Source organism: Ursus maritimus, unplaced genomic scaffold, assembly GCF_017311325.1.
Source record: "Ursus maritimus isolate PB19 unplaced genomic scaffold, ASM1731132v1 scaffold_20, whole genome shotgun sequence".
Classification (NCBI taxonomy): Eukaryota; Metazoa; Chordata; class Mammalia; order Carnivora; family Ursidae; genus Ursus; species Ursus maritimus.
In genome coordinates this window covers 17,234,534-17,255,493 of record NW_024424453.1, presented here as the reverse complement: position 1 = coordinate 17,255,493, position 20,960 = coordinate 17,234,534, and the positions used below count along the sequence as shown (strand labels likewise).

The window sequence follows — 20,960 nt, the reverse complement described above, 5'->3', positions numbered from 1 at the left end:
GAAGCATTGTCTTTGATTGTCCATCAGGACTAATCCTTTCTCAGCATGATACTTGTTAGCATAATTGCAGAGAAAGAACCAAAAAAGTGCATTAGGAGTTGATCCTTTTTAAAAGATATATGTAATTTGGATGGAAAAGGCACTGCATATATTTCACTAATTCTAATAGTTAAGGTTTCTTTCATTATCATATTTTTCAACCTTTATATTTTCTTTATTTGTATGTAATTAGAAACTCTACTCAACTCCAAGAAAACTTTGCAATCATCTCTATTAGCATTGTTATAATCTAGAGAAGTTTCTGGCTAATATTTTTAAAGACTTTTAGCTCCAGGAGAACATGAATTATGAAAAATTGTGGTTACTTTTGGATCACTTTTGGTGATACAATTGAGTTGTTCATGACTTGTAGAAAAATAGAATGAAAGAAATTAGTTTTGATATCTCTTTCCGAAAATTATGAAATCACTAAAATCCTTTTTATTCAATCTTCAGAGAATAAACTGAGAAACCACACCTGTCCATTAAGGTAATATGCTGCCAGCACAGAGAGTAAGATTAAATGAATAGCAAATATGTGCTTGCATGAGTGTAAGTTGTACTTACTAGAATAATTATATATTTGAATTTTTATTTTTATTGTAAAAAAATGAAAGTTTATTAAATAATCTCTACACCCAATGTGGGACTCAAACTCATGACCCTGAGATCTTCAACTGAGCCAGCCAGGTACCCCAATACTTGAAATTTTAAAAAACAGAAAAGACTTCAAAATGTATTACTAATAAATATAGTATCCCTGTTTAAAGAAACTGTAACTTAAAATTTAATGTCAGTGTTCAAGATATACAAATATTGATGAAGAAGATTGTAGGAATGGGAGAATCAAATTATATTATACATTTGTCCGTGTATTTTATTATTTCTTTTGTCAACCTATGATGCCATTTAGTTTTTGTGTTTCTGCACAAGGCTCAGAAACAGACCCAATGTCAGGAAAATTGTTGAAGTTATCTGGGGCTTTGTTTGACCCAACTTGTAAGTAAAGAAAAAAAAAAAGATTAAAAAAAAGATTTTAAAGGCTGAAATTAGGCGCTAGGACGCATCTTGACAAGTGTCTAAAATATAATGAAGATTCCCAGAACGTTACTGAAGTGAGAAGTTTCTACTTCCTTTTCACATTCTAATAAAAATGTGGCAATATATTTAGGTAATGTTATTCCTGCCAGTTTTCTTGCTGTTATTTTTTAATGGTATTGTTTGGCTCTTGATGTTTGAAGACACCGTTTATGGTAATAGTTTAAAACAACTCTTGTTCTGAAGAGAAGAAATCTTGATGCACACATTATTTTGTTAGTTTTGCACAGTGTTTATCATTTAACACGGTGGCCCTGACACCAGGCAGAGTAAAAATTCCAGGCAGGTTCTCATTTAATCATATTTTTTTAACATTAAAATAAAAAAAATTCACATTATCCCAAGTAAGTGTTATTGAAATTGAAATATACAATTTAAGGTTAGATTTCATAGTTTTCATTTCCATTAAAGATAGAAAACAATTAGAAATTGCGTAGTTTTTATTTACCTTATTTCAAACATGTTTTATGATGTTAACATTGATTTGGATATTGGGGGATTTACCCAATAGCCCAGATTGAATTGCTATCTGCAGTCTCTCTTTCCTGCTCAGTGTACTGTGGTCTGTGATATCCTTTTGCTTCATTTTATGAGTTAACCAGTTCCATTTCCCCAGATTCTTTCAGGGATCCCTGATAGGCTTATCCATGCCTTCACTGGGAAATCTGGTGCTGGACCACTGCCCACTTGCCTGCATGTCATTTATTTCTATGCTTAGATTTGCTCCCTCTGGGTGGCTACTGCATGGATCCTCCCTACCTAAGTACACATGACCAGGATCTAATGTTTAAGACATTTAAATAGAGATCTTTGAGATAGCATAACGGGTTGCAGGATAGCAACCGATCAGACATTGAAGAATGAGTCCTTCTTTGTTTAGCTCTTCCTTGTAATTATTTTGTAGCTTGCCTTATTGAAACTGAGAAGAAAGTGGCCCCTTTGACTCTAGATGAAACCATCTCACAAGACCCAAGTTCCTATCTCATTACTGACCTTGCATAAGTTTTCCATGTTTGACCTTCCATAAACAAATGTTGCAAAACTCATACATGGCTTACAGTCACAAAAAACAATAGTAATTTTTAGAGATAAATCCACACTCAAAAATGAAACATTTCAGGGGCACCTGGGTGGCTCAGTTGGTTAAGCATTTAACTCTTGATTTTGGCTCAGGTCATGATCTCAGGGTTGTGAGATTGAGGGGTCAGGCTCTGTTGCTCAGCAGGGAGTCTGCTTGAGATTCTCTCCCTCCCTCTCCCTCTGCCACTGCCCCCCTCATGCTCTCTCTCGCTCTAAAATAAATAATCTTTTTAAAAACTGAAGCATTTCAAATTTATCAAAATGCTGTATTGGTCTTAATCAGACAAAATTTGATGTTGTTATGCTGAGTGCTTTTCCTTGAGGCCCATTGTCCTGGATATCTGCAGTCTAGATTTTTTTTTTAACCGTCTTATAACCCAATATACCACTAGATTAGATTTTCCAGGATATAATATTTCACTGAAGGGACAATTCTTGTAAAAGAGAACCCCTCCTTAGGCTTTGAAATTAGTTTGACTAAGGATAAATAGCCCAAGGCCAATCATTAGGGTTCAAGTTCCAATTCTGGTACTATTTCCAGAACAGGGGCTCTATTTAGGCAGACTTTTTCAAGTTTGTGATCTGTTGGTATAGAAACTGGTCCTAAAGTATTAGTGGTAGATGTGTTTCTCCTTTCTATGACAATCATGGCACTGAGTTAGGGGGTCCGGTCCTGACCTTGTCTTTATCGTGAGAATAAATGTTTCTTCTTCTTTCCTTGCCTGATTATACCCAGATGAAATCAGACTGAATATATAAAGGATATTTTAATACATTAGATTTTACAAAATTTCCTTCCCTGCTTTAATAATTTTACATGTCAACTTGGCTAAGTCACGATGTTCAAATATTTGGCTGAACATTATTCTAGATGTTTCTGTGAAAGCACATTTTAGATGAAGCTAACATTTAAATCATGAAATTTTGAGTTAAGCAGACTACCTTTCATTATGTTGGGTGGGCCTTATCCAATCAGTTGAAGGTCTCAGAACAGGCTGATCTCCCCCGGAGAAGAGGGAATTCTGACAGCAGACTACTTTTGGACTCAAACTGCAGCACTTCCCTGGGTTTCCAGCCTTCTGACCTAGCCTGAAGATTTAGGACTTGGCAAACCACCACAATAGTGTGAGCCAATTTCTTAAGCTCTCTTTCTATGTGTATATACACAGATACACAAGTATATAAATATATACATACATACATATATGCACATGTGTACATATATACACACATTCTGTTGGTTCTGATTCTCTAGGGAACCCTGATTAATACAACTGCCAAACCTTTTATTATTTCTACTCTTAAAGATTCCTTGATATTCTCCCCTACCCCAGTTTTATTGAGATATAATTGACACAAAATACTGTGTAAGTTTAAGGTGTACAATATGATGATTTGATACATGCATATATTATAAAATAATCACCAAAATAAAGTTAGTTAACATATCAATCACCTCATAACTACCGCTATTTTGGGGGGGTGGAGTGAGAACATTTAAGATCTGATTCTCAGCAACTTTCAAGTAAGTAATACAGTATTGTTAACTATAGTCACTATCCTGTACTTTAGATCCTCAGAACTTATCTAAAAACTGGAAGTTTATATCCTTTGTTCCAATATCCTCATTTTCCCCCACCCCCAGCCTCTGAAAATCCCCATTCTACTCTGTTTCTATGAGTTCAACTGTTTTTTTAGATTCCACATGTGAGAAAAGACAGCATTTATCTTTCTCTGACTTATTTCACTTAGCAAAATATCCCTAAGATCCATCTATATTGTCACAAACGTCAGCATTTCCTAATTTTTATGGCTGAATAGTATTCCAGCGTGTGTATCCGTGTGCGTGCACGCACATCATGTGTGTACGTGTGGATGCACATACCACATTTTCTTTATCAGGAAATTACCTGTGATAGATATTTGGGTTGTCCACTTGCTGGACACTTACACTGTTTCCATGTCTTTGCTATTATAAATAATGCTGCAATGACCATTGGGGTGAAAATATCTCTTTAAGATAGTGATTTCATTTCCTTCAGATATATACCAGACATACAATTCTGGACGATACTACTTTTAATTTTTTGAGGACCCTCCATACTCTTTTTCCATTGTGGCTGCACAGTTTACATTCGCATATCATCTCTATTCTTCATTGGAGATCTTAGTCTTCTGTGGAATATCTTTGTAACTCTTTGAATAAGCAAACTCTCTCTGTTCTATGTTCCAATCCTACCTTTTTACATCTATATTAAGATAAAGGAGAGAAAAAAAGGAGAAAGGAAGGACAAATTTAATTATAATTGGTAAGAACCTAGGCTTAGTGTTTGTAAAACTCTCATTTGTTTTAAGGTAGATCCACGCAAAGCCCTTATTTCCTCTTTCTAATGAATTAAGTCTTATTTTATCTAAAGTCTCAAAAAGTATATCAATATGGCATAATTAGCTCTTTAACTTGTCTCATGTAATTTATTAAAGAAAAAATGAAATGATTCTATGTATTATTTATACTAAAGAAATAAAATATTTTCAGCTTCCCTTTTCTCATTCTATTTTAATGCTTTACAGTCTATTTTAGGTCAACTTAATTGGACAAATATTTAGAACTTGAAAATAATAAGAATATTTTTAAAAAATTAAAGTTTAGCCAATATCTGTCTTTGACAACAAAGCTGACCATTTTAACTACATAAATTTAATTACAAAGAAAGTATATGCATATAAAATCATGTTGCTCACATTGTACATCCATACTCCAGTGATATCCTAGGGACGTTAGTAAAAATAGATCATCCATTGAACGATAGCTACAACCTTAATGCAAATAGTACACTGGAGAATTTTTATAACTGAGCACACATACACATTGAATGGTCTTCCGATTGTGCTATTTCTTTTGCGTGTGAGTATGTCTATGTGATTTTTAGATTTTTTTATAGAGATTAGGTAAGGGCCAAGCAATTGAAGGTAAGCAGAATTTCTTTGAAATGAAAAAGGAAAGAATTTTTAAAGAATTTTTCCGTTAAACAGGATAACTAGATAAAGATTTCCCCTATTTCTGCGAAAAGATGTAGAACACGTTTCAGGCAGAAAGTGCTCTCTCCTGAGTGACCCAGTGTTGGCCTTTACTGCAGGAATAGATTTGTTTTGGTAGACTGCTATAGCCAGCTACCTGCAGAGAGAAGGGAATCCTAGTAGAGAGAATTCTTAATAGAGTAGTTAAATATTCTTTCATTTGGGTGAAGCTTTCCCATATGGTATTCTCTTATTTTCAGCATAATTTATAGACTTTTAATTTTAAAACACTTTATTTCACAATAAATACAAATAATTTTGAAATCAACTAGAGAATTGTATATCCTTCGTGAAAAAGTTTTAACCTATTCAAATCTAACAAGTCCACTCCGGAATGGCTGAGAACAAGATGTAAAATGAATGAGAAAAGAAAATAGAGCAGAGTGTACCAGCTGTTTTTCATGTGTTGGCCGTACATATATCTTTCTTTTTAGCTTTCAGTTGCAGATTGAGTGCAATGTACATCATTTTATTCACAATAGATGGCTATGTATCATCTATTCACATATGGATATCATCTCTCTCAAGATTTATTGAAATAGAAAGATAGGAAAACACAACATGGTATATATGCTGAATTCTGTATCAGCAAATGCGAATTATGTAGTTAGATGCTCTCTTCAAGGGATTTCTTATCACTGTCTCACTGGGTAGTGTAAGGATTAATTAGTTAAAGTTTGAAGGCTCTTTGAAGCTAGAAAACACTATGCAAGTGCTAAGCATTATCATGGTAACTCGAGAGTGAGGCACAAGTGATTTGCAACCTCATCAGCTCTTTGAAATGTGTGTCTAGTCTGATTCACAGTTTTCTCTTACAGTGTTTTATGGATTGGAAAGTTCTTATCAGATTTTGAAGATGAAACATGTTCTATTGAAATCATGCTAATCTGCACAATCTTTTTTTTTTCTGTGTCTTTAGTAATGTTTCTCAAAATAAAAGGAAACGAGATGATTCTAAAGATAGTTTTATAAAGCATGATTTTGACATCCATTACAACTCATGTATTATCATTGGTTGAATAAGCTGTAGTTCTCTTAATTAGTGCAACCAAAGTCTAGTTCATTTGCATGAAGGTAGCTATTCCCATCTTTTATGGGAAAGACTTTAAAAGAGTCAGGCAAGTATCCACTGTTTCCAAAATGCTTATAAAGATTTTATTGGCATATTTCAGTCATTTCTCACTGTAATAATGCCAATTCTGAAGTGTTATTTATTATGTCTCTTAAGAAGATACTTTAAATAGTTAAACACAATAATTATTTCCTTTATTCATAAGTCAAATTCTGCATACATCTTTCCCTCTCCTTCTACTCTGTGATTGTATACGGTAATATGTCAAGAACAGTGATATGCTGATTATACATTGTATTTCATATTTCATATTTATAAAAAGTTTTTCTTTGATAAAGTACCACATTTTCCAATTTTCCTTTTTTGAACCCCTTGGAGATGGCAGTGAGGATATGGAATTTTTTAAAGCAAAGTAGATGTGTAACAAGCTGATTCCAAGTTAAACTAGATATTGCTCTTTATGAAATTATTTTGTTTTTGAGTGAAATTTTAAAACATAAAATACAAATAGTATAATAAATATGTATTTAACTCCACCCAGAAATAGCTGTTGATGCGTACCTTGTCCCATTTGCGTTACATTCAGTTATAGTTGTAGTATTATCGTCTGAGATCAGTTCCCTTTTCCCCTGTCCAGTGGTGCCATTATTATGAACCTGAGTTTTACCTTTACCTTCATGCTTTCATAGTTTCACTGGGATATATAGGTTTAGGAATAATACTTCTTTGTGTTTTATGAGTTTTTAATGTTTATGTGAATATTATCATAAAGCATGTATCATTGCATTATTTTTTCCATGTAATATTCTTGTTGAGAGCTATGCATATTGATACCACAGGTCCCAGTCTGCTATATTCTGTCTTGTTCCATAATGTGTTTATCTAAGTGCTGTAATGAAAAACCTTCTTCAGCTTCCAGGTACGCATGTATAAGAATTTCTGAAGAATATATAGAAAAGGAAGAGCTAGGGAGCGCCTGGGTGGCATAGCGGTTAAGCGTCTGCCTTCGGCTCAGGGCGTGATCCCGGCGTTATGGGATCGAGCCCCACATCAGGCTCCTCCGCTATGAGCCTGCTTCTTCCTCTCCCACTCCCCCTGCTTGTGTTCCCTCTCTCACTGGCTGTCTCTATCTCTGTCGAATAAATAAATAGAATCTTAAAAAAAAAAAAAAAGGAAGAGCTAGATTGCAGGGTGTATACAATATCAGTTTGGGGGAGATCAAACATCCTCACTTGTTCCCAGGAGTGGTATTTAGCTACTCTTGTCCACACCTCCTGATTGGCTTAGCCTCTGTCCTGGATTTTTCTTTTTCAAATGAAGTATTATCACACATTGCATCAATAAAAACTAGTGTGGGTTTGTTAAATGTCCATGTTGTGTAATTCTTGCAGCTTTTGTCACAGCTCTATTAGAATACTAGGCAAAGAACATGTTAACAGACTTCTAAGCTTAACAGGGGATTAAATGTGGAAATTGGCTCTATTTTTCCTGACCCATTTCAACTAAAACATGGCGAATGCCTCATTTTCAAGGACAACATGCAGAATGCTGGATGATAAAACAGTGTATACTGGGTCAGTATACATTGTCAGTAGTGGTGGCTAGGGACAACTAACTCCTTCCAATCTTGTATGATGGTGGTGGAAGTATTGGACAGAGTTTTTCATGCTATCTACTTAACTGAAATTATCAGGCAACCATATATATGGTGGGGTTTAGGGAAAATAAATGTTAAGTCTATGGGAATAAGTTGCAGGGAATGGAAGCTGAGCACACAGAGAGTGGTTAATTGATCTGACTGCAGTGGTTTTTGTCATCCTTCAAACACCTACAACTACTTGTTTATTGGGTTGTTTGATAATGATTACTTATTTTGAAATAATGTTTCACCAGTCAGTTAAAACAATAAAAGTGCATGATTAGTTGAACACTGAGTACTGAATATCCCTTTCAAGAAAGTGTATGGCAACCATAAACCTTGTACAATGTATCTGTTGGTCTTTTCTAGCCATTCTTGGCACCTGGGGCTGTAAATTGAGTGGTCTCATGAAATTCAGAAGAAAAAATCTAAGGACAAGAATTACTTGTTATTTCAAAAGTTAATAGTTACATTAAGAAAACTGCCTGAAGATGCCATTTCCACAGGCTTAATACGTGAACCCGGAGAAAGCGTGTATCACTCTGAGAAGCATGGCTTTTCATTTAGATCAAATTGCTATTTTCTGAGACACATTGCGTTCACTTTTCTTCCAAATCTTTACTTCAGTTACGAAATATGCAGCAATGGCTGTTAATACGTTGCATCCATTAGCAGTAGAGGAGATTCACGAACAGTTGAATATTGCCATTCAGGTATTTCACACAGAAAATCAGATCTAAAAATGCTTCAACTGAACATCCAATTTATGGATCCAAAATAAAGCCTTGGAATTTTTTTCTGCTAGAAATGAAACATCTGACGGTATTTTGAATGCTTTCTAAAATTCGTTCAAAAAAAGTAAACATGGGTGATAACTCTTGGTGAGGACACGAATCATCTTTGGAGAAGATTGTGGATAATTTTATTAAAAAAATCAATAATAAACTGCATTAAAAGAAATACAATTTTCCAGAAAAGAACCAAGGATAATTATAGCTAACAAACCACTTTAAGTATACAAATATGTTCCGGAATAATTACTCTACTTGCTATTTTTAATGTTTAAATAAAGAAGTTATTTTTGTTTTGCTCCAAGGTATACGATTATGGTTTCAAATTTTTGAAAAATTTCAGTTTCAAAAACAATTTTGAAGATAGTTACTTATAAGTCCAACAATGTAATAAAAACAATTTGTCCATAAATATAAAAACAAATGTTAAATATCACAAAATTTTATGTATCTTAGCATACTGTTTTATTCTAAAATCCTGACAGTTTGACAATACATTTTTATAGTCACCCTAGCTTCACTGGACATCATTAAATTACTCTTAGGATTGATGCAACAAATTTATTCCTTATTAACAGTTGGTATTACTCTAAAAGTTGCCAAAATAATGAAGGAAAGGTGGAACTTAGTGTGGTTTTGAGTCATATCTTCCGAATTCTTAACAAGCTTGAACATCTTGTCATTTTTTAACTGATCATTAGAGTTTTCTCTTTTTATTTATCTGTCTCCTTTTTTTCTATTAGGTTAAATTCTCTTATTTTCTTGTTCATTTTTAAGAGTTATTTTGATATTTGGGGGATACTATTACTTTTTCCTGATATATTTTTAATAATGCTTACCTAGAATTTCATGGGCACCCAAGGTAAATCTTGGAATGTGTGATCTGAAGGCTTCCAAAAAGCCAACTCAGAAGTTTTTCTGGGGCTATAATGATAACTTCAAATGAATTAAAGTATTTTGCCATTTCAGCAAAATGTATTTAAAGATATTCATTAAAAAGCTATAAAGCACTTAATGCTATCATATAAAAAGCTGTTTCAACAAAATCCCCTGCCTTATAGAAAGAACCTACTTATTAAATGTTGATTACCTAGCTCCTGGATGGTCTAAATATTTTACAATTGTCTTTTTGGTAATAAATAACCACTTAGCGTATTTGTTAAAAATGCAGGTTCTCCAAGGCCTATTTCACATCACTGAGTCAGAATTTCCAAAGAAAATTCCTCAAACTCTGGATTTTTGAAAAGACTCAAGTTGTTTTTATCTTTGGGAAAGTTTGGGAAACTATACTCTGACACAAATAGCAAAAACAATGGAAAGGAAATTAGAGTCAGAAAGAAATGTCTTATCCTCTTGCCACCCTGCTCCTTCCCTAATCATCTGCCTTCATTTTCTTTCTCAATCTCGGTAAATAATGCTCCAGGCATCCAGCATTTCATAAGAGTCAGAAATCTGTTGGTTTGCAATTTAGCAAAGAGTAAGAAACCTATTTCTGAGCGTTTTCCTTGAGAACATAAAATCTCTGGCTACACACTCATGTCAGTTAATGCTTATTTCTTGCTATAAAATAGCAGTATTTAACAAAAATGTTTTGTCACTGTGGCCAAATAACCTCTGTAAATATTCCACTGCAACTAAGATGATATTGAAAATTTGGAGAATGACATTTTGAATCCCAGATATTCATGGGCTGTAAAAAAGCAGCTTGAGATATCAGAAGCTGTAATGAGAAGGGTTCTTATTCTTATTAACTTCTAAATTGTTTTGTGCTGAAGTAGATGTGCGGGTATTGGACGAACAGGTAGGTCACCGAAGGATAACTGTAGTTAGAGTTGTGAAAGCTTTGGGGAGATTGCACATGGTAAGAGCTCCACAGGAAATTTAGACCTTGGCTCCGCTGGGAGATTTTGAAGACAAGGATATTTCCGGATCGTCATTGATTCTCGAGTAGCCTCTTTGGGGGAGAGAGCACAATATTGTGGAAAAAGACCAATTTTATAGTCAGATAACAGACTTTGAGAAGTTAGCTCACTGTTTTAAGTCTCAAATTTCAGGTTTGGGAAATGGGTTAAAAATATCTACTACCAGAGAGGATGGTTATAAAAATTATATAATAAAATAATGGCAGTTGATTATATTTGCCCTGTACTTGTCCTTAAAACAAAGACCCCATTTAACTTAGTTACTCTGTATAGCTTGGTATGGGTATCTTTAAGAAACACCTTCCTGGTGATGAAGAAAAGAATAGTTATTCTGGCAAAATAGGGTACTTAGTCCAACATTGACTTTGCAGGGCTCCAGCTGTTCTGTAAGGAAATTGACATGACTTGAAAAAAAAGTGGATAATTGTGGGTTATTTAGGAGACGGTCATTATTTACTATGCCTGTACAATTCTCAGAGTGGACATACAGCTTGCACTGAAGCGTGAGATGAGAAAGAGGGAGAGTCATTGGGAAAACCTTGCCTCGAGGATGAATCCTCTAAATTTCTAGTTTGAAATACTGGATGTCTGGTGCTGCTAACTTCTAAGCTAGAGGAGTACCATAAGAAGACCCATGTTTTGTGGGCAAGGTAAAAGGACGTGTTTTGATATGTAGACATGTGAAGTAGAAAGTTGTACATGTGCCATCTGGCAATCAAAGCAAAGATCCAGCCTAGAATGTAACTTTGTTAGTGGTCAGCATAGAAACAGTGTTTAAAGCCCCAAGAACCCATACACCTAGGAAGCAAAACAAAGACGATCCATCATTAAGACCTAGCAATTCCAACATCTAGAGATTTGGTAGAGGAGCGAACAAAATACAAATAAAGTTCATGTGAAAATTAACGGCAAAAAAGATATTACTTAATAAGAGATATTGAGACAGCCAGCTGTTAGCTAGCTAATTGAGAGCATAATATCAATTATAGATTGTCTTTGATCAGATCCAAATGTAAAACAATGAAACGTATGCTAGAAGTAAATATATAAAATTAAATTATTTTTAATGTCAATATTTTATAAGCCAAAGTTAAATAATTATCATAAATTCTGTTAGCAGATGTGTTCTATTATTCCCTTCCTTTCCTTCTTTATTTGTATGTCCTATAAACTCACTGCACAGGGAATTCTCTTAACCCAATTAAAGTTTTATTTAATACCCCTCTCTGCTTTTAATATGTGCAACATCCCATTCCTCAGCAGAGAAGAAATGCAGAATTTGAGATGTTAAATTTAAAACACCTTTGCTTTTTAGAGTTGGGCTCCTGAAATGTGGTTTATTTAGGGATTCTCATCAGACCTTGATTTTTCAGGTTTCTGTGATTGCTTCTCTAAAATAATCAGTGCCTGAAGGTGATGACTACAATAAAATTAAAATTATGCAGGCTTTTAAGAAAATTATGTGTAAGAGAATTCCAAGCTCTTAAATTTGAGTCCTAATAGCATTGCTTTCATCTAAGTGAGTTCTCCACTCACTTTCCCCAGAATTTCAATCTTTTTCTCCCCCTCAGACCAGATAGTACAGCTAAGAACACTGTTAAGCTTGAGATTCTTATCTCTAAAATTAAAGACTGCAGAAAAACTTTAAAAATTCAAATCATTCCGTGAATTCTCCACATGGAATTTTGTCAGAATGAAACTGTGAAGTGGATAAATGTTACCTGAGTGTCCTTGCCCCCCCTTCTTCCTCGTGTACCTTTTTCTTTCCCTGGGCACCTAGTGCCTGAGTGTGGTCCACCATCAATGTATAGATTAATTTAGGGAGAGATGTTGTTTCTCATATATAAAAATTCCTTAGTCATTACATGGTATCTCTGTCCATATTTATTTAGGCTGCCTTTTATTTCTTTTAATAAAGTCTCATGATTTTCCTTGAAAGACATGTATACTTTTTCCTAGGTTTATTCCAACGTATCTGATCGTTTTGTTCTTGTTAATAGTATCAATTAAAATTTACACTATTTCTTGCTGTAAACAATTACAATTCATATTTATTAATCTTGTTCAACTTCACTGAACTCTTACTCATGCTAGTAACTTACCTTCACTTCCTCCTGTTTTTTTCTGTGTAAATAATCCTATCTCCTGCAAATAATTTGTTTCTTCCTTTCCTTTCATAAAACTTTTTGCAAAATCTTTTTTTTTATGTTATATTTACTAGGAATTCCAAAACAGTGTTGAATAGAAATGCTGATACTGGGAATCTTTGTTTTGTTTTGCTTTTTAAAATAAAAAGTTCTTAAAGCTTCATCATTAAGTGTGGTGTTTTATGTGAGATCATAGTAGAAATATCATATGGTAAAGAAATCCTCATGTAGTTCTAACTTGCTAAGATTATTTACTTGATTTGATTTTAACATAAAGGGGTGTTGAATTTTATTAAAGGCTTTTTTCCTGCATCGACTGAAATGGCAACATAACTTTTTCTCTATTTAATGTAGTAAAAGTACATGATTAAATTTTGTAAAGTTTGCTTATCTTGAAACTGTTCCTCTCTTGGCTGTGGAGAGAGGCACCTTATAAAAGAATTATGTGTATTTTGTTTATTGCTGCATTTAGTTTGGCACTGATAGGTTTTAGATAGCGACGCCAAGTCTTTAATTGTTCTAAGTTTGATTTTCCCATTTCTTATGGAGTTACTTTTGACAAGTAATTTTTTAATTGTTCATTTCAGTGTTTACAATTGATCAGTCTTGATTGTTCATAGCATAGTTTTTAAGATATATAAAAATATTTCTTGATTGTCTCTTCTGTCATTCATTCCTAAATTTGCTTTGTCTTTTATTTTCCTTTTTCTTCTATACATTCGCCTGAGAAGCATCTCTTTTATTAGCCTTTTCAAAGAAGCAGCTCTGATTCTCCTGATTCTATTCTTTGTTTTCCATTTTTGTAATTTTAGTTCCTCTATGTACTATTTCCTTCCTTCTGCTTTCTTTGGGCTCACCCTGTTATTATTTTTATACATTTTTAAATGGGGAGAGAGATAGTTCATGAATTTTCAGTCCATGTTTTTCCTTCTAATATATTCCCTTAAAGCCTCAACATGAACTCTATTCTGGCTCACCCAAATTGTGTAAGTTGAGCCAAAGAGTGTTTGTTTGTCCTTTGTCCCTAAATATTTTCCAGTGTTCTTGTTAGTTCTAGGTTTAGTTTGGCATTCTGTTTAGTTACAGTTTGGTGTTAGTTTGGTGTTAATAGCTTATCGCTTATTGTGCTTTTGAGATTGAATATTAATATATTGTATCCATTCTCATTTCTCAGTGGTTGCTTCCTTGAGCATCGCCTCTCACCTCTTTTCTCTATTTACCTCTTCTGGAATCCCCGTTTAACTGATGTCGGACTTGTCATTCTCTCCTACATGGCCCCTTAATCTCCTGTTTTTATTTTCTGTCTCTGCACACTCTGTGGCATTCTAAAGAATTTTCCCTGGCTTATTTTCTAGTTTTTTATTGCTGTCTTCATCTTTGCCTAATTTTATCTTTAACCTGTCCATCCACTTGTTTTTAATGTTATTTAGGTGATTTTTAAATCTGCCTGTTCTTTTTTTTTTTTAATGTCTTATTCTTTTCCTACTCTACCAATTACTTAAAAAAATCATTTTAATCCTAATTTCTTACTGTCTTTCAGTTTATCATTCTATCATCCAGATACCTGCTCTTGTAGTAGGCCGTCCACCGTTTGTTTGACTTTCCTCATCATGGATTTGCATGTATCATGAAACCTAAACTATCGTCAATTGTAAGATGCAACCTTTCTCCTTATATTCTTAAGAAAAATAAAACCAGCTACTGATTATAATTTTAATACCCCATTGTTTCCAGATATCCAAAAATATGAAAAATGCCTCCAACTATGAGTAAATATGACAAGGACACATCCTTTGGTGTTTTGCACATCCTAACAGTGAATTCGCCTTTAGCGAGGATTTGTGTGCATGTGTGTGTGTGTGTTCATGACCATCATCTGTGGCTACGTTGTGGGAGCATCTTTCCAGAGTGATTTTCACGCTCTTATACCAAAATACCTTGGAACAGTGCTGACTAGAGACTAATTTTTACATGAATTTCTATACTTGAAAGTTCCTGAATCATGTAAGTGATATAAATTTGATCCTAAAATCATGAGCCCAGACCTACTATTTGGAATTCTCAGGTACTATTTCTTTTCTGAGTTTTGTTTTTAGTTCTTTGTTTCCCATCTTCTTACCTTGGAGCCGTTGCTACTGGTCTTTCACTTTTGTTTCAGAGAGGCCATACTTTCTTTAATGTTTTGGATTTTAATGTGAAATATTTGCTCTTTTTTAAAATCCGCTTCATAATGTAATTCTTCTTTTGTGCATTTTTCATGTTGTTTGTTTATATTATTTATTTTCTTCCCTTTTCCCCCTCTCCTAGCCTGACAGAGCTTCTTTCTTGGTTACTTTCTGTTAAGTACTAATCTTGCATGGGTTCATTCTTCTGGTGTGATCTATGCTGTGGAAAATGGTGTAGGGAAGTGGCTTGGAGAATGAACTGGGAGAGAACATTTCCTCTTCTATACTTTAAGCTTGGAGTTGTTTTTTTTTTTTTTTTAGGTTATGAGAATGTTTGCAGGACTATCAATGAAGTCCCAGGTCTTACGTCTTGCTGTGGACTAGGTTCTCTCCAGGTGTCTTACATCAGTAGTTGTATGGCTTACTTCTCCCCAGTATTTCTTGATTTCCCTAAAAAATGACAACTGGTGCCTGCAAACATGGCAGCTCTGCACTATTCCTCATGCAGTCCCACATCCTGTGCTCCTCTGCTAAATCCCACAAGGCTTAGAAATGTCATGAATTCCACCTGGCATACCAAGACCTGGATGTTCTGGGGAAGGGGATGTTCTTTATATAACTCAAAGAATGGTGCTTTCTTGAGCAGTAATTTGTACTCCATTTGATGTCTGCAAGTATATAACTGAACATTGGTCTGAATGGCGTCTTTTCTGCCACCCCTGGTAGTCTTACCTCCTAGCCTATGGTACAGGATCAGTGCAGGCGCAAGCAGTGGCTTATCTAGCACTCCTCACCTAATGTAACACTTACAAACTGAGTAATACCAGGGCTGACTATGCAAATGCAGCTTCATGACATGCTCCTTAGTATCTTATAGTAAGGTTTAGCCCTTACAGATTTCCTAGCGGCACTGGTAAGACATTTTTTTACTTCTGTTGAAACATGATTTTGTTTTCTTTTGGTGGTTCTTATTCTGTATATGTTTGTTTTTTCTAGACAAAAGAACAAGATTGAGATATTTTTACAAATCCTTACATGGAAATAAGCCTCTAAATCACTTAAAAATACATATATAAGGTCATATGTCGGTTCCTTTTTATTATAAGTATAACTTGTTTTGTTGCATTTTGCTTTATTATACTTTGCAGATATTGCATTTTTATAAATTGAAAAACAACTTGTGGTATCCTGCATCAAAAAGTCTATTGATGCATTTTTCCAATGACATTTACTCATTTTGTGTACATTTTGGTAATTCTCATAATACTTCAACTTTTTCTTTATTATTATATTTGTTATGGTGATCTGTGATCAGTGATCTTTGATGTTACTATTGTAACTGTTCGGGGGCATCACTAACAGTGCCCATGTAGGGTGGTGGACTTAATCCACAGATGTGTGTGTTCTGACTGCTCCACCCACTGGCCTCCTCCCTGTCTCTCATCCTATCCTTGGGCCTCCCTATTCCCTGAGACACAAAAGTATTCCATTTAGGCCAATTAATTAATAATCCTACAATGGCCTCCAAGTGTTCATGTGAAAGGAATGTCTCTCATTTTAAATCAGAAGCTAGAAATGATTAATCTTAGTGAGGAAGGCATGTTGAAAGCTGAGATAGGCTGAAAGGTAGGCCTCTTATGCCAAACAGCCCAGTTGTGAATACAAAGGAAAAATTCTCGAAGGAAATTAAAGGTGCTACTCCAGTGAACACATGAAGGATAAGAAAACAAAACAGCCTTATTGCTGAAATGGAGAAAGTTTTAGTGGTCTGGATAGAAGATCAAACCAGTTACAACGTGCCCTTATGCCAGAGCCTACTCCGGAGCAAGGCCCTAACTCTCTTCAATTCTACGATGGCTGAGCAAGGTGAGGAAGCAGAAGAAGAAAAGTTTGAAGCTCGCAGATGTCAGTTCATGAGGTTTAAGGAACGCAGCCACCTCCATAATAAAAAAGTGCAACATGAAGCAGTAAGCACTGATGTAGAAGCTGCAGCAAGTTATCCAGAAGATCCAGCTACAGTGATTAATAAAGGTAGCTACACGAACAATATACTTTCAATGTCCAGGAAACAGCCTTCTTGTGGAAGATGCTGCTATCTAGGACTTTCATAGTTAGAGAGAAGTCATTACCTGGATGGCAAAAGACAATAGTCATAGGACTGACTTTCTTGTTAGGGGCTAAGGAAGTTGGTGACTTTAAGTGGAAGCCAATTGTCGTTAACTATTCGGAAAATCCTGGGGCCCTTAAGAATAAGGCAAAATCTACTCTGTGCTCTAGAGTGGGACAACAAAGTCTGGATGACAGCATATTTGTTTATATAATAGTTTACCCAATATCTTTTTTAAAGATTTTATTTATTTATTTAACAGAGATAGAGACAGCCAGCGAGAGAGGGAACACAAGCAGCGGGAGTGGGAGAGGAAGAAGCAGGCTCATGGCAGAGGAGCCTGATGTGGGGCTCGAACCCAGAGCGCCGGGATCACTCCCTGAGCCGAAGGCAGACGCTTAACCGCTGTGCCACCCAGGCGCCCCGGTTTACTCAATATTTTAAGCCTCTATTGAGATTTACTGCTCAGAAAAAAAAAAAAAAAGATTCATTTCAAAGTGTTACTGTTCACCGACAATGTGCCTGGTCCCCCAAGAACTCTGATGAAGATGTACGATGAGATCAATTGTGTTTTCATACCTGCTAACACAACATCCATTCTGCAGCCCTTGGGTCAAGGAATAATTTTCACTTTTAAGTCTTATTATTTAAGAAATACATTTCATAGCTGTCATAGTGAGCGATTCCTCTTGGGGATCTGGACAAAGGAAATTGAAAACCTTCTGGAAAGGATTCACCATTCTAGATGCCATTAAGAACATTTGTGATTCATGGGAAGAGGTAAAAATATTAACATGAACAGGAGTTTGGAAGAAGTTGATTTCAACCCTCATGGAGGACTTTGAGGGGTTCATGGCTTCACTGGTGGAAGTAGCTGCAGATGTGGTGGAAATAGCAAGAGAACTGCAATTAGAAGTGGAGCCTGAGTTGCCATCTTATGATAAAATATTAAGGGGTGTGGAGTTCCTTCTTCTGAATGAACAAAGAAATGATTTCTTGAGATGGGATCTACTCCTGGTGAAGATACTGTGAAAATTGTTAAAATGACAACAAAGGATTTAGAATTTTACATAAATTTAGTTGATTAAGCAGTGGCAGGGTTTCAGAGGATTGACTCCAATTTTGAAAGAAATGCTACTGTAGGTAAAATGCTATCAAACGGCATCACATGTTGTAGAGAAGTCATTCACGGGAGGAAGAGTCAATCGATGTGGTGAGCTTCACTGTTGTCTTATTTTAAGAAAAGCCACAGCCACCCCAGCCTTCACCAGCCAGCACAATGATCAGTCAACCAGCAAGAACCTCCACAAGCAAAAATATTACAACTCTTTGAAAACTCAGATGATGATTAGCATTTTTTATCAATAAAGTATTTTTTAACTAAGGCATGTACAGTATTTTTATACATAATGCTATTGCATATTTTATAGATTACAGTTCAGTGTAAACATAACATTTATATGCGCTTGGAAATCAAAAAATTCATTTTACTCACTTTATTGTGATATTTGCTTTACTGCAGTGGTCTGGAACCAAACCTACAATATCTTTGAGGTATGCCTGTATTTTGCTATTAAATTAATAGATAGCACTTGTGTTTTTTCACATTTCATGTGTGGGCATGGAATGTGATGCTAAAATTTAAAACAAACTACTTTCTTTAGAAAACTATCCATTTATTGACAAGCAGACTTGTTTATTTATTTTGTGAAGCTAAAGATAGTTTCAGAGTACCTTTAAACCAATGTTACCTCCTTTTTAATTCAGCTAAGCAGCAGTTTCTTGCTTGATGGTCCTTAATCCTACACCCTGTCATTTTCTCAGAGAAAATTAGTAATAGAATATCAGCTTTAGCAACTCAGAATTTCTAATACGCTACATCTGCTTGATCTCAAAGTCTTATTAGCTCATTTTATTGGTAGACTTTACCGTCTTCGTTTCAGCTAAGTTCTTCAAAATTTCAAAACAGAGTGGTTAACCTCTGGTTTCCAGTACAGCGCGTAAGGAGTTTAGACGTTGCCACCCCATCCTAACAATAAGTAAAAAGCTGTACAAACTGAAAAATCAACAACCCTTCTTAGACCCATCAGTGAAGTGAGGTCACAGGGCAAGCCACCGCCCTGGTCCTAAACATTGGAGTGGCAGATGGGTACAGACAGAGAAGCACAGTCTACCAGAGCAGCAGTCCATGAGCAGAAACTTCAGGAGTCACTGGTGCCTGGACAGGAAAAGCCGAGGTGGTAATTGACAAACTGCCGAAGGCTCAGTGTGAACCAGTCTGAGAGCTAAAAACTCCAGGGGGATGAAATCAAGGGGGAATCCTCATGCTTTTGTGAGTTTTGACTCTCAGGGCTTGACCAGATCCTCAGAGTTAAGATCAGAGAATAATCCCCTCATGCTTCCAGCAGGGAGAGGAGAAAAGGAAACATTTTAAAATACACTAGAGCAGCCTGTTTTTTTTAGGAAGGCCTGCCCACAAAGGGAAACCATCTGACTAAACCTAACCTGCTGCTGGAGTTTTTCCACCACCTCATCTGCCTAGGGGAAGGGAAACACCTAATTCCAGCTGTCTCTCCCCTTCCTTCCCACCTTGGGCTTGGGCTGAGAAGTACTGGTGAACTTTTGGTCCAGGAATATAGGCTTATCAAAAGACTGAGACCCAACTGTAGGACTATAGAATACTGCCCTCCCCCACACCTTACCACTGCATTACTAAAGGTCTATTTACTGCCGTTACTTTTATCCTGTACAACATGTCTACCTTTAACAAAAAAATTACAGTGTAGAGTGAAAAGACAAAACACAAAACAAAACCAGTTTGATGGGACTAAACAAGGACTAGAATCAGATATGGCAGGAATGTTGGAATAATCGGACCAGGAATTAAGTAAAAGCAAAACAAAGCTATCATCAATATGCTAAGGGCTTTAGTGGAAAGAGTGGACAACATGCAAGAACAGATAGATAATATAAGCAGGAGACAGAAATTCTAAAAAAGAATTAAAAGGGAATGCGAGACAATCAGCAGTGTTACAGAAATGAAGAATGCTTTTGATGGGCTCAGCGGTAGATTGAGCTTGGCTGAAGGCACAACCACTGAGCTTGATGATATGACAGTAGAAACTTACAAAACTAGAAAGCAAAGATTAAAAAAAAAAAAAAACGCCAGAATATCCAAGAACTGTGGGGCAATTGCAAAAGGTGTGACATAAATATAAAGGGAATATCAGAAAGAGAGAATAAAAAGGTCAAAGACGCAGAAACAATATTTCAAGCAATAATGATGGAGAATTTCCCCCAAACTAATGTCGGACACCAGCCCACAGGTCCAGGAAGCTCAGAGAATACCAACCAGGATAAATGCAAAAATGAACAAACAAAAAACGTAACCAACCAAACAAAAAAACCATACTAGGAAAATCATATTCAAATGTTAGAAAATCAAAGATTAAAAAATTGGGGCAGCTCAGTTGGTTAAGCATCCAACTCTTGGTTTTGACTCGGGTCATGATCTCAGGGTCATGAGATCCAGCCCTGCATCTGGCTTGTGATCAGCATGGAGTCTGCTTGAGATTCTCTCTCTCCCTCTGCCCCACCCCTGCTCATGTGCTCACTCTCTCTCTCTCTCAAATAAATAAATAGATCTTAAAAAACAAAACAAAAACAAAATCATCAAAACCCCAAAAAAACTGAAAAATCCCAGAGGAATAAAGCACCTTACCTATTGAGGTGAAAAAGACAAGAATTACATCTCACTTCTCATCAGCAGCCTTGCAAACAAGAAGAATATAAAGTGAAATGTTTAAATTGTTGAGAATTTTG

The 20,960-nt window shown here is 35.5% G+C and overlaps 1 pseudogene; it reads left to right on the top strand.

The window, feature by feature from the left end:
- Positions 1 to 16,157: 16,157 nt before the first annotated feature.
- LOC121104213 lies at positions 16,158 to 18,490 on the top strand (annotated as a pseudogene).
- The last annotated feature ends 2,470 nt before the right edge of the window (positions 18,491 to 20,960 follow it).